Below are 27,618 nucleotides of genomic sequence, written 5' to 3'. Positions count from 1 at the left end.
AGAATGTATTAGGATAGAGTGGGAGCCCAGGAAGACTATCTAAAGTGTTTTTACTGAGATGAATGGATGGTTCAGACATATCAAGATGAGAAGGTGGGGATGGGGACTTACTCCTGGAAGAAGGGTCAATAAAGGAGATGATCAATGCTACCGTTGTCAGCTTTCAGTAGTTCAGGATTTCTCGGGTCTGTAGGTTCACTGATTGTTCAGGTTTTGGGCTAGAGAGATGGGGTAGTATGCTAAGTAACTTTGACTTTCATTCTATTAAATATGGAAAGTGACTAGGACATTTTACACAGCATAAGAGTTCTACATAGAAAATGTTTGAAAGTGACAAGGCTGGATAATTTGGAGACAAGATAGAAGCTATTATACAATCTAGGTGAGAAATGATGAGAGCATGAGTAGGTAAAAACTGAATTATTATTTAGTTCTAAATACTCGGGTCTTTTTCCTCATTCTTTCATGTCAGAAAATTTAATAAGAATATTGGAAAATAAATGAGCCCTTAATTAGTAGCTATTTTAATTATGCAGTCTTTCTTTTACACTTAAATTTCCAGGCCTTATTATTTCCAATATTGTATTTTTCTCTATATATGTAGACTCGACCTAACTTTTAATATAAAAGTAAGCTAAGTATTTTTTTTTTGCCAGTCCTAGGCTTAGGATCAGGGCTTGAGCACTATCCTTGGACTTTCTCAAGGCTAGCACTTTACCACTTGAGCCTCAGCACCACTTCTGGCTTTTTGCTATGTATGCGGGGTACCGAGGAATGGAACCCGGGTCTTCGTGTATGCTAGGCAAGCACTCTACCACTAGGCCAAACTCCCAGCCCCTAAGCTAAGTATCTTTATTTTCCATGGAATAAAGCTATATTTTGTCATTATTGACAGTTTTAAGCTGATAAGCTTTGGTCAGTATTTGTAAATTATGTAAAATAAATTTTATAATTGTTTCAAATCATGTTCTCTTATTTATTTACTTAAATAGTAAAGCTCATTAAAATGTACATTCAGATATGCCCATTAATTTATGAAACTAAAAGTAAATATACATAAATAAATTGTTTAATAGAGCATTAACAAGAATTGAATATGGGTATTACCAAACAAAAAGCTTACTTGATTTTGAGAGGGATCAATTTCTTGATCTTATTTTTCTAGTTTATTTTCTGCAAACTATAGTTACTATGTGAGAATAGAATCAGTAGAATTTTGTGAATATACATCAACGAGAGAGCAATGTATACTTTCTGTAGATGTGTTCCTATTCATATATTTCAACCACCAGTTCTTAAAAATGTTTGAAATATAAAAGCATATGTTGCTATGTGCCTTAGTGATTATTCAAAAGTAATTCAAATTAGAAAAATTTTAACAGCTGGCACTTGATTTATAGGTCTGAATAGAATTTAGAAAACCATATTTTAATATTCCATGTTGATTATTCAATGAAGATGTTTTAATTGAAGTATGATACTAGTGCTGTGTTTTCTGATACCATTATTAAGATACAAAATGTAATATAACCTAAATTTTCCCTGACTCCCTACAGTCCCTTGTTACGGAATTATCTACATATAATATGTACTTGTGATGTTGAGAAAGATAAATGATGGGACACTCATTGTGTATTGGAAATAGAGCTTATTTTCTGATCAATGATGGTAATAGGATATATTGTCATTTAATATTGATAGGATAATTTTTCTTTCTGTATCATTTTCCCATAGGAGCTGTTAGCAACTTGAAAAGTCATGGGAGTGAGGCAAATAAGTAACAACATTATGAAAGTTCGAAATCAGAATTTTAACTTGAAAAATGCAAGTTTTAATGTCCTTTATTTTTCTCTGCCATTCCTGGGACTTGAACTCAGGATCTGGATGATGCTGCCTCTGAAACAGTCTGTTCAAGGTTAGCACTTTACCCTGTGAGCCACACTTCCACTTTCTACTTTGCTGGCTTTTGGTGGTGAATTAGTGATAAGTGTTTTATAGATTTCCCTGCCCAAGGTGGATTCAAACTCCATTCTTCAGATATCAGCTCCCCGAGTAGTGCATTACACAATTAATTTTATAATTATTTATGCATTTTTAGTGGCAGATTTGGTGCTGAACTCAGGATCAAGATACTTTGTCTTAGTGTTTTTGCTCAAGACTGGAATTCTACCACTTGGAGCTCCATCCAATTCTATCTGGGGCTTTTTGTGGATTAATTGGAGATTTAAGTCTTTAGCCATGTTATGCCCCAAAGACCACCAAGGAGCTGGATCTGATGTAAGAGCAAGGAGAGTATTGCAAGCTCGAGCCTGCTCTCTTAAGCACAAGGCTGAGAGCCCCGACTCTAGGGTTACAACATTTTTATACACTTCTTTGAGGTAGGCAGGGACTTCGGTGATTGTTGCATACTGTGGGAAATTCATAAAACAACTCTAACACTTAAGTGGAGAAAAACTTCAAAAGAGGCTGATATGGCTGACAAACTTCTTACTGATTTGTTAGTGCCACCTGGGGTGTCCCAGGAAGCTATATGCTTAACTGCAGGGGTTTGCCCTAAGTAATCACCATTCTGAGGCGCCTTCCTGTCTTAGATAAACACACCTTTTGTCTATCTTCTGGACACTCTGCTTGTTTAGATTTAGTTCAGAGTGAACTTCTGGCAAGGCCTGCTTAAAAATAACTTTTTTCTGAAGTTCATCAAACTTCAAGATTAATTTGTCTGCCCAAATTGGCTTTGAACCTCAATCCTCAGATCTCAGCTTCCTGAGTAGTTAGAGTTACAGAGTGTGAACCAGAGGTGCCAATTTTTTTTTTTGCCTGTAATCCTAGCTACTCAGGAGGCTGACATAGGAGGATCAAGGATCAAAGCCAGGCTGGGCACTAAAGATCCTGTGTTTTATGTATTTGCATGTATGTGTACTGTAGTAATTTGGTTGTTGTGTCTTCACACACACACACAAACACACACACTTGAAGAGTGATTCACAAATGTTTTTTCACTTTGCTTGAGTTGCAAGCAACTTGTAAAACAGCTTGAAGACACCATGTCTCGGGTTCTAAGGAAAAGAGATGCATGCTTTCTCTTGTGAAAAGCCATTCAATATTAAAAAAAAAATACATCACACTTTATTGTGTGATCACATGGGTTTTTGCTTATTTTCAAAATGCTTTACTCCAAAATTATTGTCAGGACTTTAAAATTAAGAAATGTAAAGCCAGGCACCTGTGACTCATGATGGTAATTCTAGCTACTCAGGAATCTGAGACGTGAGAATCACAATTTTAAGCCAGCACAGACAGCAAAGTCTGTGTGACTCTTATCTCCTATAAAGTACTTAGAAAAAATTAGAAGTGGAGATGTGTTTCAACTGGTAGAGCAGTAGCCTTGAGGAAAATAAGCTCAGGGACAGGGCCTAGGCCCTAGGTTCAAGCACCAGGACTGGCAAACAATAAAAGAAATACATAAGTAAATTAGGAAATGTACATATTCAAGGATTTTCACATACATTCACATAAGCCATGCATGGCAGAAAAATATTTCTCCTACGGAAATCCCATGCTTAAATTTGAGTCAATTTATGCATATAATGTATCTTGATCCTTCCATCCTTCTGTCTCTTATCTAACCCAATCCAAGTCTTCCCCTAAAGTATCATAGTTCTGTTTTCCTATATGCATATTGGGTATTATGACTCTTTGTTCTATATTAGGCTATTTTTTCTGGTCTTAGGCCTTGAACTTAGGGTCTGACCACTGTCCTTGGGCTTTCTCCAGGCAAGAGCTCTACCACTTGAGCCACAGCATCACTTCAGGCTTTTTTCTAAGTATGTGGTACTGAGGAATAGAACCCAGGTCTTTGTGCTTACTAAGCAAGCACTCTACCACTAGGCCAAACTCCTGGCCCCCTTTATTAGGATATTTGTAAGGAAGTAAGAAAATCCACTTCATGTCACTTCTCCTTTGGTTGATTATAAGGATATTTATTGGATGCTTCTGGTGGTTCACAATCTAGAAAATAATCTCTGATTTCTTATTGTGCAAGGTGATATATTTTCTGTAACACATTTCTTTAGAAATGAAAAAATTGGAATATTTTATAGTTGACTTTACTCCATTTTTCTTTTTGTAGGCTTAAAAATTACAGCAGGTAAATAAATTACCCTTTCTTGTCTTTTGAAATGGTTTTAAGAGCTTAAGCTAAATAAAAAATATAAATATATAATATGTATATATGTGTGTGTGTGTGCATGTATATTCTAGAAGTTTGATGTGTGGATATATTCATAGAAACTGAGCTTACATTATAAACTTATTATGATCCTAACTTTAAATAGCTATTGTAACTACATTTACTTGGCATTTTAGAAATACAGTTTGATTTAGTTCAGGATAAAGAAATATGGAGTTCAGAAAATATTATACCATTTAGGATTTTTTTCTACAAATTCCATTACACTGCAGGAGGTTTCATATTTCTAAACATGGGCAGTAAGTATCTTGGGTCAGGGACTAACGAGTGAGTGAAAGTCAGGACTCAAAATGAAGTACCTTTCCTGTTTAACACTGGGCACTGATAGAAACTGATAATGTTTGATTAATGAACAGTAGCATTGCAGTGAGGAGAAGCATCTGCAAGCAGTGATTTATTATTTCCAAGGTATTGGGAGCTTGCAGTATCTTGCCGATTTAAGTATGTGTGTGCCTGAATAAAATAAATGAGATGCAACATGTGAAAAATGAAAACACATTACTTGTAACCGATGTGTCACAAGCAGGGTATTTTTGTGCAAGTACACTTTGTCATGGGGATTTTTCTTAATGCTGTTCTGAATACAAATCATTTAACTGGTTCATAAAATCTTCTCAGTTGGAATTCTTGCATCTATCATCCAAGACATAAATGAGGGTTAAACTTAATGTGGTGTAACATTTCTTAAATGTTCAAATTTTGTATCATATACAACTATTAAAACTGCACATATGTTTTATGTGTAACTCTCTACAAATACATCTTAGAGTTAAAAATAACAGTGCTCAGAGAGAAAGGTTTAAGATCTTAATTGAGCACTCAGAGATAAGACTTTTCATTGCAATTATTATGGTTTGAGATTTGAGTAATTTTGTGTTTGAACATGTTTTTTTTGTTAGCTGACATATGATAAATAACAGAATTTAATGAATGGAATAGTAGTATTTTAAGTATGGCTTATTTAAGATTAAGTGTGTGTGTGTGTGTGTGTGTGTGTGTGTGTTCACTCTTGCTTAGGTAAAAATACTTTATCAATGTCATTATATATATTATTTTAAAAAATGAGATGTATCTAAATCCTTTATATTTACTACAATTCTTATAATAGTCACAGTAGAAACAAGAAATAGGAATGAAAATAGACCTGTAGCAATGTGTTAGGGTCATTATACCATTAAGACTTCTTTTGTGGCTTTGAAACTCATCTGATTATTTGACTTGCCTTTACAAAGCAACTGGCAAAACTGGATGTTGTAGCTATTATAACATACTTTTTCAGAACAACTAGATTTAGGAACTACTAATCGCCATTATGAGTAAACTGAATTTCATGAGAGAAAGCATTTTTTCCTTCCATGATCCTTCATGGCTGTATGCAATTGCAAATGAATTAGAAATTGACTTAAGGCAACTTATATATATTATTTTGACCATAAGAACCTGAATAGTGTGCATACACTAAGTTCTCCTTCAATGTGTATGAATGTTTGAGTCAATTAACATATTAGAAAAGGAAATATTCATGACAGTTTTTTCTCATTTATCTCAGTCTTGGAGATCATGCCATAGGCTGGATCCTGGCAATAGGTAGACACATCTAACGTGACACCTTGCTCTCAAGGAGGTACTAGGCTGATGAAGGTAGATAGATACACTACAAAACAGAATAAATCATTTTAAGAGAAAGAGAAGAATTCTGCAGTGGCCATGAGTCCATATTACAAGGACTACTCTCCTGAGCAGAGTGGAGGGGAAATGGAGGGTTCATAAAAGCTGGGAAAAACAAAGAGAACACACTATCTGGTGATCCCACATGGATAATTTGGAAGCAAAAGATCAGATTTGCATTCAAAGGAGTCATAGACATGGGAAACTCTTTCGCATGGACCTGGAATAAAACCATGAGATGTTGTTGATTCTGCCTTATGAAGGCATCATTCTGATATAACTTCTTTTCTTCTTTCTTCTTTTCTTTTTGCTGGGCCTTCAATTCGAACTCTGGGCCAGGGTCTGGCATTAACCCTGAGTTTTTGTGCTCAACTAGTGCTCTAATACTTGAAACATAGATAAAATTCTAGCTTTTTGTAGTTAATTGGAGATAAGGGTCTCTACTCTTTTTCCTGCCTCTACTCAACATCCTGAGCAGCTAGGATTACAGACAAGGTCAACCAGCATCCAGCTTAGTTTTCAACCTTTCCATCTTCCTCTTTGTGTCTTTTCTTTATAGGACTAGCATTGGAATAAAAATAAGATACTCTTTCACTACTTTTTTTGGAATTTAAAATTCTCTTTTTTTATTTAACTTAAAAGTATTGGTCTTACAGCAATTCCACTACTTGGCATTTATCCAACCGTCCAGAAACAAGGGCATACTAAATCCACTAGCACAATGATGTTCATTGCAGCACTATTTAACATAGCAAAGATATGGAACCAACCCAGATGTCCCTAAGTTGATGAGTGGATCAACACGATGTGGTACTTATACACAATGGAATTCTGTGCTGCTATCCGAAAGAATGACATCACCCCATTTGTAAGGAAATGGAAAGACTTAGAAAAAATCATATTAAGTGAAGTAAGCCAGTCGCAAAGGAACGTAGGCCGAATAGTCTCCCTCATTTGTCATAATCAGTAGAAACCTTGGGCTCTCCTAGCAGAGATTTACAATAGAACAAAATCTAGAGACATTAGGCCAAACAGTAGGACACTAAATGTAAGGAACTCCAGGATAAAGGAAACAAAAGCCATATAATGAGTGACTGTTGTCCTTAATGTACTATGTTATCTCTCATCTCTTTTGCCACCCCTTGGTTATCTCATATTGTTACAACATTTCACTTTGTTATCTGATATATTTGATAAATGCATATTTGGTTATTTGAAATTGGATAGGGAAGGGAGGGGAAACAAGATAAGGGGTGGGGGTGGGTGGGGAGGGAAATGAGGACCAAGACATGAGAAAGCGTATCAATGTTTGTGAAGTTATGCACCTTCTATCTGGTGAATATAATGTAATCCTTCTATTAATTACAATAAAAAATATAGGAAAAAAATGAATTAATTTAAAATATATAACTCTAATATAGAAGACATATTGTTATGTGACAAAATGAAAACAAATTGCAGAACAATGCCCAAGGAAAAAGGCCTGGAAATTTACACAATGGATATGAGGAAAATGTATTCATGTACTATTAAAATACTCAACACAAAAGTAAAAAAATGTATTCGCCTTAAACATAGTGGTATTTATTTGTCAGTAATGATGTTTCAGTGAAGTTTCTTTTTAATTTCAAAATTTGAAATCAGCTGATAAATACAAAATCTAGTATTATTGTTTTATTACCAAATAGTAATATGAGACAAATCATAGTGTGAGAAGATTAAAAATAGATGCATTATTATTTCTAGCTACAGAATTTACAGAATTTTTAAAATAGGAAGAGAAGTACATTTAGGTAATTTATTCATATAAAGACAGATTCCTAACTAGAACAAAAAGTAGGAAGCATGGTTAATATAATACATTCATATAAAGAATTTCTGAAACTTTTCCTTTTTTTGAAATTTGCTAACCACACTGTCAGAAATATTTCCTTCATCTATTGAAATATCAGAATAATCCAGTTGTTTTAAATGTAAATTGGCATGATCACATTCTTGAGAGCTTATGCACCTGAAAATTTCACTAAATTGTCTCTGCTTCCTCACACTGAAATATGTGTTCAAACATACGAAAATATAGGTTTATATTTAGGAGTCTGCTAGATCTCCTGGCTTAGGCGTCAATGATTATTATAGCCTGAGATCCTTAACATCAAAGAACATATAGATATTTGTCTTTCTTCTTCATGATTTGAATATAACATATGAAAGACAGAATTAAGATCTCAGCATACTTACTAGGAGTCAGATAAGAATTCTGAATAAATGTAGGACATCTGTTTCTGATTCACTCTCTTTTGGAAAAACAATTATAAAGTACTTGTATAAAGTTCTGTAAGTCAGGTTAGAGTACAGTGCATCTTGATCACTACAATGTCTTCCATCATTCTCACTGATTCTACCTTTAAAACTGAATTTGTAACCCTTAACAAATCAGGCTATCCATGGATCATAAACATAAAATTAGTGGTTTATCTTTAAGTGGAGTTTGCATTTTCCCCCAAATGACAGTGGTTTCAGGGCCAACTGACTCCTAAAATTCTGTTTCCCCTTGAAGTTTACACTAAAAACAAAACACCTTAGCTTCATACATGGCTTGAAGACTAGCTACTCTGGAGGCTTCATTCTGAGTATCAAGGTTTGAAGTAGATAAATCTGAGAGACTCTTATCTTCACTTAACCTTCAAAGAGCTGATAGTGGAAGTGTGGATTACCCAGAATAACTCATCCACACATCCGGAGCGTCCATAGGAAAACCTTCCACCCATCCTCTGATCTCTCTCCCTTGTGGAGTATCACCCTCTAAGAGACTAGCCCAGGTTTCGTCACCGGCTGATCTTTATCCAAGAGAAAATACAAGCTTTCATCCCTGTAAAGATAAAGTTGAGAAAGCGCAATGGTGTTTTTGCCCCATTACACTTCAGCTAACAATTCAAAGCAATTCACCAAGTTAATTCAAAATTCAGGAGAATAATAGGCAGGAATGGCAATGTCATCTGACAAGAAACGTGAGGGTAGTATGAGAGGAATTCTTAGAGATACCTTTGAAAGCAACCTGTTTATTATGTGAGGACTGTATATTAAATTTAATTCTCAGGGAAATGTACATTTGTGGGCCCTTAGTAGGAATGTGCTTAGGTTATAGTCCTCCTCCTTTACACCTCCCATCATCTTCAGGATTACATGTGTGTACTGCCACACTCAGCTTCTTCTGAGAATTTGCAGTCCAATGAACTTTTCTGCCTGGGCTGTCTGGAAACTTGTATCTTCCTATTTCCAGCCCCTTTCAAGTAGCTAGGCCTATAGTCATGAATCCCCAAACCCAACTGCATTCTGCCACTTTCAATCATTTTCCTGCAATACATGAGGCATTCCCACTAAGCCCCATAGTGGTTCCTACAGTCCCCATTGCTAAAGTTAGGTTCCCGGGAAGATGATTTTGTTTTTTACTATTGTTGAATCTAGGTTGCATACTTATCAAAATGATAGTGAAGAAACCTGTGTGTATTTTCTCAGAGAAACCAAAAGTATTCATAGAGTCTAAAACCATCCCCTAGTAATACTTGTGTTTAAATGTAGACCTGACATTCAGCAGACCAATTAGGACTGTAAGATTCCTTTGAACAGCAATTTTCTCTGTTTCTTATTATTATCAAGGTGAGTGATTAAAGAAAATCAGATTTGCTAGTGATAGCAGAAATGAGATGGGAAAATGAATGAATGGTAAGTGCAAAGTTGAACTGTCAGTAAATGGCAAATTCATAGGAGAAAATAGAGGAGATTCTGGGGTCAAAACATTCTTATTATCATACCTTCTTTCTGGACATGATTTTGTTTACAATACTGAGGTTTCATAGTTTGCCAGTTTTGTTAGGATATTTTAGATTTAGTATAACTTCATGTGAGTCCATGCATGTAATTTGTGGATACATGTAACTATCATTGTAGTCGATGTTAGAATATTTTCATCTTGTCCAGCCAATCTCTAAATATACACAAAACCTAAACCTTTTGATGCACCCTCATTGTCTTCACTTTACCCCTAAGTAACTCCTAATCTGTTTTGAACACATATCATACAGTATGTCTTTTGTGACAAATTTTATTTTTTCGGTTAGTGCTATATTGTCATAATTCATGAACAATGTTGCAATGTGTATGTTTGTGTCTCTTTCCTTATGTCCAAATATCTGACACAGTATGCACTGAGGGGGGAGGAATACTGATATATTCAGGGAGGAGTCCCTTGGTATAACTCGTAGGAATAAGGACCTTGTAAGAAATGTAATGAAAGAACATGAATGTAATAAAAAATACATGAAATGTGATTCAGGAACACTGAAAATGAATACCTGGAAGCTAGAACATGGTTTGTGTGTGGAGTTTAAAAGTGGGGGCAAAAAAGTGGGGGCAGTCAAAAGAACAGATGAAAGGTAGGGGAAAAAAGTCATGATAGTCAATGTACATATGTAAAAATGGAACCAGGTAACCTGAGGGTTGGGAGAGATGAGAGAGAAGTTGGAAGGAGTGACATTGATTAAGATATATTGTCCTTTTAAACTGACATACTAAAAATAAGAACACACACTGATAACACTTCAATTCCGATGAGAATAAATTGTAACTAAACTGAAGCAAACAAAAAAGATAACAAATGTCAGGAGGAATGGAGATGCCAGAACCCTTGCCCTTGCTGGTGGAAAAACAAACTTGCCTAGTCATATTGGAAATAGTTTGACACTTCCTCAGTTACCCTACTATTTACTGTAGACCCAGCAATTTCACTTCTAAATATGCCCAAGAGAAATAAAAACAGAAGCTCACCCCAAACCTTTTTTTCATATATTTATAACAACATTAGTCACAGTAACCAAAAAGTAGAAGCAACTTTTATGTCCTTCAATAGGTGGCCAAACACATAAAATAGAGCCTGTCAGAGAAATGATATTCAGCCATAATAAGTTATACTAATATAAAGGTACTATGCAGATATAATGTTGTCTATGTATTTTGAGATCAAATTTCTTTTATTTATTTTTTTTGCCAGTCCTGGAGCCTGAACACAGAGCCTGGGTACTGTCCTTGGACTTTCTCAAGGCTAGCGCTCTATCCCTTGAGACACAGCACCACTTGTGGCTTTTTCTGTGTATGCGGTACCAATCAATAGAACCCAGGAATTCATGCATGCTAGATGAAGACTTTACCTCCAGGCCTCATTCCTGGCCTCATTGAGATCAAACAATTTAAAAAAGCTGTAGCACTGCTCAGTGAAATTATGCCTGATATTCTTTTATTGATATGGTCATATGCAACTAAGTATTGTACTTTTGTGCTGTTCTCCTAAGCATGTCCTCCTTTATTGTCACTATGTGACTGCTTAGGATCCTATTTATTGTGTATAACTGAATATAACACCTATAAATTTATTTTCTTTATTTGCGAAAAGGTGTCATTCTTCCCATTTCACCTTTAAGGCAACTATATTTCTATAGTAATAATATCAGAAAATAAAGATAACATTATTTCATGACATTGTAAAAGCTGCTAAAACCTTTAGAAATAAGAGAAAAACTACTCAGGAGAAAGAGAAACAGTTATTGTATAGAAATGGTATAGCTATGTAAGAAATCACATTATTCTTCTTTACATGGATGAACAAAGAAACAAGTGAACAATGCTACTGGCGGAAAAAATATCAAAGTCTTCCCATACTTGATTTTTGTTCAGAGAACTCAGTGGAAATAACCAAGAAAGTCCAAACAAGACATGTTTTCAGAAATTACTGTGTCTCTGTGGCAGCAAGGAAAGTGAGAAATCATTAATTTTGAGCCCAGCTGGTCTAGATTCTCCCCATCTCTGCCTGTGGAATAGCTGGGATTAGAAACTACAGACAACCACTCTGTTGTACATACACCCACTTTTCAAGAACTCTTAGAACATTTTTGGAATCTTAATATAATTGCAGAAGGAAATATAATGATCATACTGTATACAATATGTTAACAGTATATTGTACTGTTTATCAAATCTAGCTAAAGATTTTTTAAAGTAAATAAAATCACTGAACAACAAAATCCCTCCAAATGAGAAAACAAAAAAGAAAGAATAAAAATTTTACATGGAAAATTGATATAAATTGAGAACTTATACAAAGATTGTATAGTGTTAAATACTTATATCATCAAAAAACAAAAAAAATTAAACTTCAGCCACCAAATTACATTAAAAATTGTTCAATAAAAAGAAAAATTAGCAAAATAAAATCCAAGCACATGAATATGGCTATAGACAAAGACAAGGATTCATGAGGTAGAAAATAGAAAATCTGAATTGATAAAGATAAGTCCTAATTGTTGTTTTTTAAAATGTAAATGGTTATTAATATGTATCTATAACATACAAACCCTAGGCCTAATTTTAATTATGTTCTAAAATCTAAGTGCCAGTGATTATATGTAGAAAGTCCCTTCTTGAATATTTGTTTGTTAAACATGTAAAAATCAATGTTAATAAACTCTTTAATAAAAAATAAAACCAGAAAAAAAGGATTGACAAAATGAACAAACCCAGCTACACAAAACTATTGAGAGTTAAATAACCTCAAATAGCAGAAAAACATGAAATATACCATTTACATAAATCTTTGTAAAACTCTGGGAACATGTATTTAAAATAGTTGACTCCTTAGTAAAATAACTTGTCCTAAAAAATGTTGGATTGATTTCTGTTAAAAAACAATCACAGGGCTGGGAGTTTGGCCTAGTGGTAGATTGCTTGCGTAGCATGCATGAAGACCCGGGTTCAATTCCTCAGTACCACATACAAAGGAAAAAAAAAGCCAGAAGTGGTGCTGAAGCTCAAGTGGGTAGAGCTTTAGCCTTGAGAAAGTCCAAGGACAGTACTCATACCCTGAGCTCAAGCCCACGACTGGCAAAACAAAACAAAACAAAACAACAACAACAAAAAAACAATCACAGGATAGGATTTTTAAAATTTGTTTCTGGATTCTGTTGGCTAATATTTTATTGAGGAGTTTTGCATCTGTATTCATTAGAGAGATCGGTCTGTAGTTTTCTTTTTTTGTTGGGTCTTTCCCTGGTTTGGGGATGAGAGTAATATTAGCTTCATGAAATGAGTTTGGTGTTGCTCCTTCTGTTTGTATTTCTTGGAAAAGTTTCAAGAGTATAGGTGTTATTTCATCTTTATACGTCTTGTAGAATTCCGCTGTGAAACCATTTGGACCTGGGCTCTTTTTGGTTGGCATTTCCCTGATTGCTTCCACAATTTCATTGTAAGAGACTGGTTTGTTCAATTTGTTTACCTCTTCGTTGTTCAGTGTGGGTAGCCTATATTTATTTAAAAAATCATCCATTTCTACTAGATTGTCTTGTTTCTTTGAATATAGGCCCTGGTAGTACTTATTCATTATGGACTGAATTTCTTGGAAATCAGTTGTGATTGTTCCTGTGAGGTCCCTAATCGTGTTTATTTGAGTCTCTCCTCTCCTTTTTTTGATTAATCTTGACAGAGGCCTGTCTATTTTGTTGACTCTTTCAAAGAACCAACTTTTTCATTAATTAATTTTGTGTATAATAGATCTTATTTCAATCTCTGATATTTTTTATATTTTTATTGTAATTAATAAAAGGATTACATGGTATTTGCCAGATAGAAGGTACATTATTCACATACATTGATACTCTTTCACATGTCTTGGTCCCCATTAACCTCCCCACTATCCCCCCATCTTGGTTTTCCCCCCTTCCCTATCCAATTTCAAATAACCAAATACAAATATATCCAATATATCAGATAACAAAGTGAGATACTGTAACAATATGATATAACCAAGGGACAGCAAAAGAGATGAGAGATAACATAGTACATTAAGGACAACAATCATTCATTATATGGCTTTTGTTTCAATATCCTGGAGGTCCTTTCAATTAGTGTCATACTATATGGCCTTATGTATCTAGGTTTTGCTCTATTGCAAATCTCTGCTAGTAGAGCCCAAAGTTTCTACTGATTATGACAAATGAGGGAAACCATTGAGCCTAAGTTCCTTTGAATCTGGCATACTTCACTTAATATGATTTTTTCTAAGCCTTTCCATTTCCTTACAAATGGGGCGATGTCGTTTTTTCTGACAGCAGCGTAGAATTCCATTGTGTACAAATACCACATCTTGTTGATCCATTCATCAACTGAGGGACATCTAGGTTGGTTCCATATCTTTGCTATGGTAAATAGTGCTGCAATGAACATTGTTGTGCTAGTGGATTTAGTATGCCCTAGTTTCTAGATGGTTGGGTAAATGCCAAGTAGTGGAATTGCTGAGTCATAGGGGAGCTCTATGTTTAGCCTTTTGAGGCACTGCCATACTGCTTTAAAAGCTCTGGAGAAACTAGGAATCCATGGAACATTCCTCAATATAATAAAGGCTGTGTATGACAAACCCACAGCTAGTATTACACTTAATGGCGAAAAGCTAAAGCCATTCCCTCTAAAATCAGGAATGAGACAAGGATGTCCACTCTCTCCATTACTCTTTAACATAATACTAGAATTCCTAGCCAGTGCAATAAGGCAAGAAGCAAGCATAAAGGGGATCCAAGTAGGGAAAGAGGAAATAAAACTATCCCTCTTTGCAGATGACATGATTCTGTATTTAAAGAATCCTATAGACTCTACTCCCAAGATCCTTGAGCTGATTCAAAACTTTGGAAGGATAGCAGGCTATAAAATTAACCCTCAAAAATCAACTGCCTTCCTCTACGCCAACAGTGAGAGGAATGAGGCAAGAATCAGGAAAGCAACTCCTTTCGCAATAGCCTCAAAGAAAATAAAGTACCTAGGAATTACCTTAACTAAGAATGTAAAGGACCTTTTTGATGAAAACTTTAAAACCCTGAAAAAGGAAATCAAAGCAGAACTAAGGAAATGGAAAAACCTCCCATGCTTCTGTTGGAAAAATCAACATCGTGAAAATGACAATCTTGCCAAGGGCTATCTACAAATTTAACGCAATGCCCATCAATATCCCAATGGCATTCTTTAAAGAAATAGAAGAGGCAATCCAAAATTTCATATGGAATAATAAAAGACCCATATAGCAAAAACACTTCTTAGCAGAAAGAATACCGCTGGAGGAATTTCAATACCAAACTTTAGACTCTATTACAGAGCTATAATTATCAAAACAGCTTGGTACTGGCACAAGAATAGGCCTGAAGACCAATGGAATAGAACTGAGGACCCAGACATTAAACCACAGACCTATGGCCACCTAATCATTGACAAGGGAGCCAAAAAATAGAATGGAAGAAAGATAGCCTCTTCAACAAGTTGTGCTGGCAGAACTGGTTAAGCACCTGCAGAAAACTAAAGTTGGATCCTTCTTTGTCACCCTGCACTAGAATTAACTCCAAATGGATCAAAGACCTGGAGGTAAAATCTGACACACTGAAAACTTTACAAGAAGGAATAGGAGATACACTAGTCCTCCTTGGCACAGGTTGAAACTTTATTAATAAGGACCAAGAATCACAACAAAGCAGAGAAAGGCTGGATAAGTGGGACTGCATTAAACTGCAGAGCTTTGTATGGCAAAGGACATAGCTTGTAAATTAATTAGGAAGCCTACAGAGTGGGAGAAGATCTTCACCAACCATACAATGGACAAAGGCCTCATATCTAAAATATATCAACAGCTCAAAATATCGAATCACTCCAAAAATAATCTCCAAAGTAACAACCATCCCATTAGAAGATGGGCCAAAGACTTAAAGAGAGTCTTCTCTGAAGAAGAAACAAAAATGGCCTATAGACACATGAAGAAATGCTCAAAATATCTGGTCATAAAAGAAATGCAAATCAAAACAACACTAAGATTCCACCTCACTACAGTTAGAATGGCCAGGATCAGGAAAACTAATAACAACAGATTCTGGAGGGGATGTGGCCAGGAGGGATCACTACTACACTGTTGGTGGGAGTGCAAACTCGTTCAATCTCTGATATTTCTGATTTTATTTTTGTTATTTATGTCCTTCTAGTTGTTTTAGAATTAACTTTTTCTTGCTCTTCTAGGTGTGTCAGTTTGTTTGTTTTTTTTTAGGTTATTTACATGCTCTTTTTCTGTCTTTTTAATATGCGCTCCTAGTGTGATAAATTTGCCTCTTAGAACTGCCTTTGCTGTGTCCCACAAGTTCATTTTTGATGTCTGTTGATTATCACTACAATCAAGCCTATGATCAAGTAGGCTTCATCCCACAGATGTAAGGCTGGTTTAACATTCGCAAATCAATCAATGTAATACATCACATCAATAGAGTTAAGGATAAGAATCAGATGATAATTTCTCTGGACACGGAGAAGGCATTTCACAAAATACAACATCTATTCATGTTGAAAGCACCAGAAAAAATAGGAATAAGAGGCACATTCTTCAAAATAGTTAAAGCTATATATGAAAAAGCCACAGCCAGTATTATACTAAATGGTGAAAGACTGGGATCATTTACCTTAAAATCAGGAAGTAGACAGGGATACCCTCTCTCCTCTTCTCTTCAATATCGTGCTGGGACCCTTAGCCAGAACAATAAGGCAAGAAAAGGAAATCAAAGGGATCCACATAGGGAAAGAAGAAATTAAACTATCCCTATTTACAGATGTCATGATCCTCTACTTGAGTGACCCAACAAACTCCACTCCCAAACTCCTAAAATTAATAAAGTACTTTAGCAAAGTGGCAGGATACAAAATTAACCTCCAGAAGTCAATAGCCTTCTTGTACACCAACAATACACAAACAGAAGGCCAAATTAAGAAAATGATCCCATTCACAATAGCCCCCAAAAGAATAAAATACTTAGGAATTAACTTAACCAAAGATGTAAATGAATTATTTAATGAAAACTAAAAAAGTGTAATGAAAGAAAGAGGACACTAGTAAATGGAAAGACATCCCATGCTCATGGCTAGGGAGAACCAACATAGTGAAAATGGCTATACTGCCAAAATTGATATACAAATTCAATGCAATCCCCATCAAAATCCCAAAAACATTCTTTACTGAAATAGAAGATATAATCCAAAGATTCATATGGAACAAGTAAAGACCAGAATAGCCAAAACAATTCTAGGCAAAAAGAGCAATGCTGGTGGTATTACAATACCAGACTTCAAATTCTACTATAGAGCCATAATAACAAAAACTGCTTGGTATTGGCACAAAAACACACCAGATCAGTGGAACAGGATAGAAGACCCAGAAATAGAACCACATACCTGTAGGTAACTTGTATTTGACAAAGGAGCCAAAGATATACAGTGGAATAAACACAGTCTATTCAATTACTGGTGCTGGCAAAACTGGGCAGCCACATGCAGAAAACTAAAAATTGACCCTAGCCTTTCACCATGCAGAAGCATTAACTCAAAGTGCATCAAAGACCTCAACGTCAGACCGGAAACGGTGAAACTGCTACATGATAAAGTAGGAGAGACACTGGAACTCATAGGCACAGGCAAAAAATTCCTGAACAGAATCCCAGGGTCACAACAGATCGGAGAGACAGTCAGTTAATGGGACTAACTAAAAATAAAAAGTTTCTGTACATATAAAAGCATAGTCGCAAAAGTAGAGAGACAGCCAACCAACTGGGAAAAGATATTTACCAATAATACATCTGACAAATGCTTAATATCCAGTATCTACAGGAAACTCAAGAAATTAATCCCCCGTAAACCCAACAAACCATTCACTAAAAGGGCAAGAGAACTAAAGAGAGACTTATCAGAAGAAGAGATTAAAATGGCAGAAAACATATGAGAACGTGGTCATCATCCGTGGTCATAAAGGAAATGCAAATAAAAACAACCCTAAGATACCACCTTACCCCAACAAGAATGGCCAAGATTTTGAACTCAGACAATGACAGTTGCTGGCGGGGTTGTGGAGAAAAAGGAACCCTACTACACTGCTGGTGGGAATGTAGACTAGTTCAGCCACTCTGAAAAGTAGTGTGGAGGTTTCTTAAAGAACTGAAAATAGACCTTCCCTACGATCCCGCCATACCATTTCTGGGCACATCATAACTTACGATATGATAAGGACACCTGCTTAGCTATGTTCAACTCTGTACTATTCACAATAGCCAGGTGATGGAAACAATCCAGATGCCCTACTGCAGATGAATGGATACAGAAAATGTGATATATACATATATATATGTATATGTATATATATATGGAATTCCACATAGCCAACAGACAAGATAAAATAATGGCATTTGCAGGAAAGTGGATGAATCTAGAGTGAATCATGTTGAGTGACACAAGTCAAGACCTAAGGAACAAAAGGTGCATGGTATCTTTAATATGTGGCTATTAGATCCAAATAGTACAAGAGCGAGGACTGAATATTTGCATACCCAATGCTATGGACATGTTAATGGAAATACAAACATAACTATATAGACATAAAAACCTATAACTCTATAGACATAATGTTTTATTTCATAAACTAATATGTATCTACGACATACAAACCCTTAGCCTAATTTTGATTGAGTTCTGAAAGCTAAGTGCCATTGATTATATATAGAGATTCCCTTCTTGAACACTTGTTTGTTAAACTTGTCATTTGAAATATGATGTAAAAATCAATGTTAATAAATTCTTTAATAAAAAAAACAGTCACAGATTTTTTTCCCTCTGAACATATCAAGTTCAATAATTTTCATAGGTGAGCAAACAATTCTACTGTTAATCAGATTACATAAGGAAATCAAATTGAAGTTTCCCTAAATTTTATCCAAAAGTTCTCAATTTTCTCACCAAAGATAGAAAAATATGCTATGTACTCTTACTAATCTTACATATATATATATATTTATCAACACAAAGATCATAATGCATTTTAGCATACAGACTTCACCAATCCACTTAAAGCATAATCATCAAGAAAAAATGAGGTTTATATTTAAGCACATTAGAAAAGTTAGTGCAATTTTTGAATTAGTAATTCTACAAAGAATATGTTCTACAGATAGTTGGAAGTAAATTGAAAATACAAATAACTCATATTTTTTAGTATATAAATGGTACAAGCCAGATAAAACTACATATATTCTTAAGAAAAAATAGACATCAATTAGTTCAAATTCTACCATCACCAAGTTAAAAAAAAACAGCATTTTCATTCAATGTAACTGAGGTAAATGTGTCTAGCATCACCATTTTTTTAAATAGAGAAAGTCAGATCACTAAGGGGAATTACAGAAATTATACGTATAAGAAATATATTCGTTGAGGAAGCATATAACTTGCAAAATAAGTATCAGAGAAAAATCACCTGACCAGTGTCCACAAACAAAGAATTTAAAAAGCTCAGGGTTCAGAATTAGTATATGGAGGTCCTTGCTTTTATATATACAAATAATGGCCCTGTTGGAATGTGTAGGAGAAAAGCTTGCACCAGAATAGTGGCAGTTAAACTAAAATAGGAATAAACCAATACATCATGAAAGCCCCATCAATTAAAACTGGTTCACATTAAAAGCACATGAATGCATACCAAGGCTTAGTTCCTGCAATGTAACATTCCAAGACAGCATGAAAGACAAATTATTCATTACATGGCTTTGATATTACGTGAGTATCCTCTGGCGTAGAACTGGATTCGTGTACTAAGATAAAATAGCACATTTCACAGAAAAGGGAATAAAAATGACCTTTAAACAGCTGCAAACATGCAAAACTTCATACATACAAAAACAAATGGAAATTAATACTCTGCTGAGGTACCATTCTATCTATCAGACTGACAAATTGTTGATGGGGCTGTAGGGGAACAGACATTCTTATACAATGCTTATGGAAAACCATCAATTCTACTTCTGGGAAATTATTTTACATACATCAAAGGAGATGTCTCTAAACTGATTAACCACAGTATTGTTTGTGCTAGCAAAGCAATGCAAATAACCAAAATATCCATAAAAAAGCAACATAATAACAGATAAATGAATGCACATTTATGCAATATAAGATTATGGAGTTTCAAAAACACTGAAAATTTTTACTGATGAGAACAGTATCTCTGATGTGGATGAGTTATATATTAAACAAAACCCATATATTTCTATTATTTTTAAATATTTATATATGCATAAAAATTCAAATATACGGGCCTCTCTCCAGAAAATGAAGCGTTGAACAAAGAAGGGGGATCTTTTGATGCTGTATCTTTTTTATGTGTTAGCAGTCCTGGCATTTGAACTCAGGGCCTCCTGAGTAGCTAGGATAACAAATGAGAACCAGTGGTGTTCAGCAATTTTGCCCAGACTTTAGGAGTTCTTCATGTCAGATGTAGTCACTTGATCCTATTTGCACAATAAAAAGATACCAAGGGAAAAGAAAAAAGAAAATGATTCATTACATTGCAGAGATAGTCGTGGAAAGACGACACTGCAACTCATCATCAGCTGTCTTCAAGACTCAGACATTGGTCCATAAATATTTTCATTTTTACCTGATAACTGAGGGTGGGAAAGCAATAAGAAAAATTTATGAATGATTGATTCTGAGACAGGGTCTCCTTGTGCTACTCAGGCTTTTCTTGACTATCTGGGCTCAAGATCATCCCAGACTCATGGCCTCCCAAGAAATGAAGTTTCTAAGCATGTTGCCACCAACACTCTCATTATTCAATGGGGGAGTTTTTCTTCCCTTGGTTTATTTTTATTTTTGGTGGTACTGGTGATCAAACTCCAAACTTTGTGAATGCTAGTTAAGCATTCTACCACTAACCAGGATCCCCAGGCCTTGATGAATGAGGGTATTAGTATGACCTTTTAGCACTTCGATAAAATTATACATATGTTTTTAAATTATAGATATGTTTTATTCCTTTTGAGACATTGGATAAACTCAGCATTTCATAGTTCAGACTTCTCTATTCATAGGCTTCAAGGATCAGTAAATTGCCAATAAACATATTTGCTCTTGATTTTCCCAGTGGCAGACTTCCCTGCTGAATGTCCCTGTCAGTGGATCAAGGAAATAATGATTTCTAGTAATATGGGGGAAAGGATTTTTGTCAGGCTCAAAGGGAGCTGGAATGTATCAGAAATAGAAGTGAAATTCTCTTCTACCAAAAGATCTCTCCTATCCAACCTGTTACATTTTTGTTTCTGCTGGCTCTCTGGCTTTTTTCATTACTTTTCCCTGTGCCTATCCCCCAGGTCTTTAAATGGAGGACTCAAATCAGAGTTCTCTGTCAGAGATTATAGACACATTCCGTGCATGCTACCTCTCTATGCAGGTCAGAGATCAGATATGTATTGCTCATTTGATCTGCTGTGCCCAAATGATTGACTCTTCTGTATAAACAGACTTCCTGCCTGGAGACAGGCTCAACCATGCCAGGTGTCTCTGACATTCCTTTCTATGCCACCCAGGCACATAAACCTTCCATCTAAGGCACACAGGAGAGTTAAAACTTCTTTCTTTTCAAGCTGAAGCACTAAAGGGAAGCCTTCACTTCAGGAGCAGCATTTTATAATAGAAGGCCTACCATTTCATACCACAAGTCATGATAGCCAAAAATAAACAAGATTTTCAAATTCAGTTTCAGCTCTTAGTGCCTTTTGAGTATTAGGGTCAAGGATGAATCATACTTTATTTTTATCACTGTGTTGCCTTCGACAATTCATAAAGAAGGACCATTTCTCTTGCCTTGGTAAGCTTTCCCTGATGCTGGTAACTTTTCTAAATTTTATCAGAAATGTCCCTATACTGACTAGCCTATGGTATGCATGTAAGTAAAAATGCTTTTGCAACACGGTAGAAGAAATACTAACAAACTAACCAACCAAAAGAAGCAGACATGGGAAAAGTACGTATTCCTACTTAGGAATTTCTTCAGAGACATGTTTCCCAAACTTTGTACAGCTTAAATTCTGTAAGTCACTATGCAACTTGACTTCATTCCTTTGTATTTTAATATTTTGATGAGTTTTCAGTAACAGTTTTCAGATTAGATAGATTTTCTGGTGACTGACTGACAGGCCTCAGCTTTTGTTTTGAGAGTTGACTTCTTTTCTTAGATAGGGTGAACAGGTTTCCAGTCCCGAGTTTCCATTAGGTAGAACCAAAGCAGACAGCTTTCCACCACAGCAGACATTATCAGCACCCTTCAGAAACCATGTTGTCTAGAAGAAGAATGTGATCTGTGTCCATTGCTGCTCATGTTAATGTTGATATCTGCATATATATACATATATCTAATACAATCACATTTTTAAAATAATATCTAAGCTGCCATTTGGCTCTATAAACTAACAATGAAATAATTACCATTAGTGCCATATCTGAAAATCTTGTTTGCCTATCAATTATATGAAATTAAATATACACACACTCATCCAACTAAATTTCTGAGTTCGAAGACTATTGGTAAGACTGGTATATATTGAATGACACTGTGGATGATTTGTTAGAGCATATTACTTTCATGATTATTACATATTGCTTTTTGCTAGATCATCACTAAAATCAACTTCTAAAGACAAATTTAAACATATAAAAATGAACAGTGTTTCAAATTTCTTTTTTCCCTGAAGTTTTCATAAAAAAAAACAAATATTAAATGGAAGTAGATAGATGGTAGATAGATGCTGACAAAGAGGGAACTTAGTAGTAAGCTTAGTGAATTTTAGACTATATCTAAACAATGAGCTAATGGAAGGCGCTAGAACATCATTTTAATGCAATACCTACAGAAAAATGTACTTTATGAGAATGCCAGTATTATGAAGGATTTAAGGGTAGTATTTATTAAATGTTGGTTTATATTAGACATGTTTAATGTGTTATTCTAAAATCATTGTGGAAATGGTGCAGGTTTACTTTCATTTTATATATGAGGAAACCATGATTAGATTATGCTTAAAACTATATCCTACAATGAACCACCAAGGATATATGGCCCAGCATACTGCAATGCTCATATAATTTCTGCTTCTTTCATTGCCTGTTTTCAAGCTTTATTCTATGAAGGTGGTTATCTAACCACATAGTCCAGGACTCTTCTCTACTGGAAGAAACAGTATATGCTTCAAGCTTCAAAATTATTTACTGAATCTTTTCGATATTATTTCCCAAGGTAAAGGTGATTCCTCACATAGAAGGAGTTTTACATTTAAGGAAGGGTTTTACATTTAATTCTTCCAATTTTTCTTGGCTACTTTACTCATATCATCCATAACAAAGACTTGGTTAACTTGCTTGTGGGCCTCAACTGGAAAATAGTCTCTCGACATTGACTTTGCTCTCTGCTGCAAGTAACAGCACCTAAGAATCTCTCTTTAGTCTTTGTGAAGCATAGTTCTTAATGAAAAGAAGTTGATGGCACAATTCCAAGGAATATACTAATAAATACCTGTTGCTGTCCTCCCCAGAGAGCAAGGAAAAGGCACCTGAAGTTTGAAACTTATCCCAGCAGCTGTTGTTACTGTGGGTCTTCCAGAGCAAATCCCTGGTGTGTCCTTGTTATAAACCCTAGTAAGAACCCCAGTAAGTCAAATCATACCTACTACTCACTTGGCTCTGTTTCCTTCTTCATTTCTCAATTGTACTTATTCATTTTCTGGCAAAGAACACTAAACATTTTCTTAGTTTTTATCCATTGCCTACTTTAGGTCTCTGTGTTATCTAGAAGAAGAAAAAGAAATAAAAAAAGAAGTGGCACTGTGACTCAAGCAGCAAAGCATTAGCCTTAAGCTGAACTGCTCAGAGACAGCCCCCAGTCCCAGTGTTTAAGCCCTCATGACCAACAAAAAGACAAAACAAACAAAAAAGCCCCCAAAACTTCAGTATCACCAGATTCCAGTGGCTCACACTTGAAATCCTAGCTACTCAGGAGGCTGAGATCTGAAGATCAAGGTTTAAAGTCTGCCCAGGCATAAATGTCATGAAACTCTTATCTCCAATTAACTAACAGAAAAAGGGAGTGGTGCTGAGGCTCAAGGGCTAGAGGGTTAGCCTTGAGCTGAAGAACTCAGGTATAGCCCCAAGGCCTAAAGTTGAAGTCCCACAACTAACAACAACAACAACAACAACAAAACCAAAAAACCTTCACTCTAGGTTTAGTAGATTTTTGTTTTGTTTTGTTTTGCCAGGCCTGGGACTTGGATTCAGGGCCTGAACACTGTCCTTGGGCTTTCTCAAGGATAAGCTCTACCACTTGAGCTAACTTCGGCTTTTTCTGTGTATGTGGTACAAGAAATTGAACCCAGGGCTTCATGCATGCTAGGCAAGCACTCTACCACTAGGCCATGCTCCTGGCCCAACAAACGTATTAATAGAAAATAAAAATTTTGTGTGCATGGTAGAGTAACATAGGAAGTAACTAGCTGGATAAAGAATTAAAATTATGTTAGAGATTTTCTTACTTGGTAAGAAGGGTAAAACATTCCCCATGAGAAGAAAAAAAAATGAAGACAAAGCAAGTAGATTTGTAGGAAACAAACCAAATATGAGAAAGTGTGTGATAATGTTTATTTATTCAGGTGTGAGATTTATACTTGATGTTCAGGGAGTAGAAATCTCCCTTGAAGAGGGAATTTTTGTATCCTCATTTTCACAAGTGTCTGTGTTTTACTAGAATTGAGCAATCTTAATTCTTTCTGCATCTATTTACTCCCAGAGATCTTCAGCTTAAAATAATGTCTCTTCCAATGATGTAATTCCATGCTGTTTTTGCATCATGGTGGGTCTGGCATTTATACTCATAAGGTTTTTTTAATGAGTCTGAATAGTGTTTTGAACACATTTCACAATGTGATGGGGTTTTTATTATTGGTGGTAATTATGTTTAGAAATGATTCTAGAAGTATCATTGACCAAAATCTTTTTAAATATTTTTTTTGCTGTTGTTTTATTTTTTTCTAGTACTGTGATTTAAATCTGGGACCTCATGCTTAATCACTCAATTTTCTTTTTTAGTTACTGTACAAGTTGAACCACACTTTCAATCAGGCTTTACATTAGTTTTATGGTATCTGGTGAACTTCTCTGGCCAGGCTGACTTTGGAACTCTATTTTCTGGATCTTAGTAGGTGAGAGGAATCTTGTGTAGCTAGGATTATTGGTGTGAGCCACCTGTAACTATCTGTGATATGTTTTTTAAATCCATATTTTGCTGATAAAGAATAAGAACATGAAAATAATAATCTGTGGTTACTCAGCTATAATTAGTAAGGCTAAGATTCAATCAGGCCCACATGATTCTAATTTTTCCTTGGAATGATGGGTCCAGATCTGGAATATAGAGATCTTATTCAAATGGAAAACAAAATTGAAAGAATATTCTAGACAGATAGCATGATTTGATTGTGTTTATATTAATATTGTTAATATTATCCCTTTGTTAATATTATGCTACTCAACATATTATTAATTTGATGACTGATCTGGTTTGCAACTACTAAGTTATTGATCTGAGAATGTAGTAATAAATGATACAAGAATAAGAATAAGGGAGTCTGGCTCAATGGTGTTTTATAAGTATGTTGATCCCAGAACTTAACTTTATGGGAACAATGAAAATAGCTTTAGGTTCAACCCTGATTAGTTGAGTAGGCCCATCTTGCCTTTTTAGATTGAAAGCAACTTTCATACTCTATCTAGACAAAACCTGACGCTGAGGATATAAAAACTTTAGCCCACATACTCTTCACCCTTGAGGGAGTCTAGGCTAGGTGATTTCAGAAATACATTCAATTATTGGTTAGCTAAAGAACAATCTCAAATCAGCTTCTGAGCAAATCCATCCCTGTGTGAAAACCACATTGGTGGTTTTAGGATATGAGTACAATCTATGTTGTCTACACGAAGGCTTATGGAGAAGGAATTAGGAAGTAGGACAAGGAGTCTCCTTCCATCCTATCAGCCCTTGCTTGTATAGTATGGAATCATAATAATGGAGCACTAGTTAAGAAAGATGCCCTGTGCCTGAAATGGTTCCTTAAAATAATAGCAGGCCTGTGGGAAAGGAAATTAAGAGAGGGGAGTTCCTGTGTGTGTGTGCATGCGTGCGAGAGAAAGATATATATATATATATATATATATATATATATATTGAGAGAGAGAGAGAGAGAGAGAGAGAGAGAGAGAGAGAGAGAGAGAGAGAGAAGGCATGTGTGTGTGCACACATTCCACCTTCAAACCCTGTAGAGTACAACCAAGGGAGAAAGAACTCCTGAGTGTGAACTTTTAGAAGTCTGGAGCCATTGCTCCAGGTAGCTGGGCTTGAGGGCTGGTTTTTCTCTTCAGAGACATTGCTTCCTCTGCTGCCGCTCTTGTGGTGTTTTCTGTCTCTTCATAGTGGGGAATGCACCATCTAAGTAAACAGAGCAAAGACTGAATACATTCTTTCTCCCCGGTTATTTGCATTTTAAGCCCTTTATCTGAAGCTATAGATTGAAAGGCTTTGTTTCCAGTTAAAGAAATTTCTAGCAATCGCAGTTAGATGGATGAGATTAGATTTGGTCCACAGGGGCTCTTCTTTGTCCTTAAAAATCCTGGTATTGTCAGCTGTACCAGGCCCAGACATGAATAGCCTTTGTTCTCACACTATTCTGTATGCCTGGTGCCTACTGTGGCCCCCAGAGTCAAATGCTGTGAAATGCTCTCTTATTATTTTTTTTCAGATAGTATTCCTCTATCTTTCTATTCTTTGAAACTTCTAAGACATCTACTGGTTCCATTCATAGCTTTTGCCTGCTTTATTTTTTTTAATAGCTTTGTCCCCTGCCACATGCATGGATTTCTGAGTATCAGCACTGAGTGCTTATGACTGAGACATCTTTAGAACTACAGTTACCTTTCCAGTTACTTTCAGTTTTTTACAGATTATATCTTCATGCTCGCATTTTTTACATCAATGATTCATTCAATTTTCATTTTTTCTTTATTGGTGTGTTTTCTGTTCTTACCTTGTTTTAAAATATACTCAAGGGGTCATTGTTTTTTTTCATTTCTAATATTAACAAATTTGCTTGACCATTTTTCTCAGTGTTCCATAAAATCGGTTACATTTTGTAAATTTATGAAAACAAATTGATATTCTTATTCTAGTATTAGGCCCTTTGATCTGATTTCAGTTTGGTTTTTAGGCTGAGTTTCAGCCGGACTAGAGATTGAACTCAAGGTCTTTCTTTTTCCAGGCACTCTACTACTTGAGCTACACTTGAGCTCTTCTTCCCCTCCCTCTCCTTCCCTCTTTCTTTCCCTTTCTTCTCCTTTTTGTTCTCCTTCCTTCTCCTTTTTTCTCCTCCAACTCCACCTTTCTTTCTCTCTCTCCTCCCCTTCTTTCCCCTTCCTTAAATTCCTTCCCCTTTCTCTTTCTCCTCCCCTTTTGTTACAGTACAGAACTCACAACTATTCTACCACTAAATCACACCTGTATCCTGATATTTAATAAAATATTTTTCAAATTACATTTTCTACTTTTCTCTTTTTCTTTGTCTGTGCAACCTGGGGGTTATTCAGTGGTTTTGTAGTGCCTTCACCTTAATCCTGAAGCAAACATTCACAAGAAATCAGACTATGTCAATTAAAGGCATGACACCTTGGCACAAGGATTTTTTGAACTGATAGTCCCTAGAGAAGGGGCATACGAGGGCAAATTA

At 35.5% G+C, this 27,618-nt stretch overlaps 1 protein-coding gene across 1 annotated transcript in view; it reads left to right on the top strand.

Moving 5' to 3' along the window:
• Dpyd (dihydropyrimidine dehydrogenase) overlaps positions 1-27,618 on the top strand; it is an 800,444-nt gene that overhangs the window by 238,292 nt on the left and 534,534 nt on the right. The window lies entirely within an intron of this gene.

This window comes from Megascapheus bottae, chromosome 6 (assembly GCF_031878675.1).
Source record: "Megascapheus bottae isolate mThoBot1 chromosome 6, mThoBot2.hap1, whole genome shotgun sequence".
NCBI classification, from domain to species: Eukaryota; Metazoa; Chordata; class Mammalia; order Rodentia; family Geomyidae; genus Megascapheus; species Megascapheus bottae.
The sequence above is the reverse complement of the archived record's forward strand: the minus strand, read 5'-3'. Positions and strand labels throughout refer to the sequence as shown.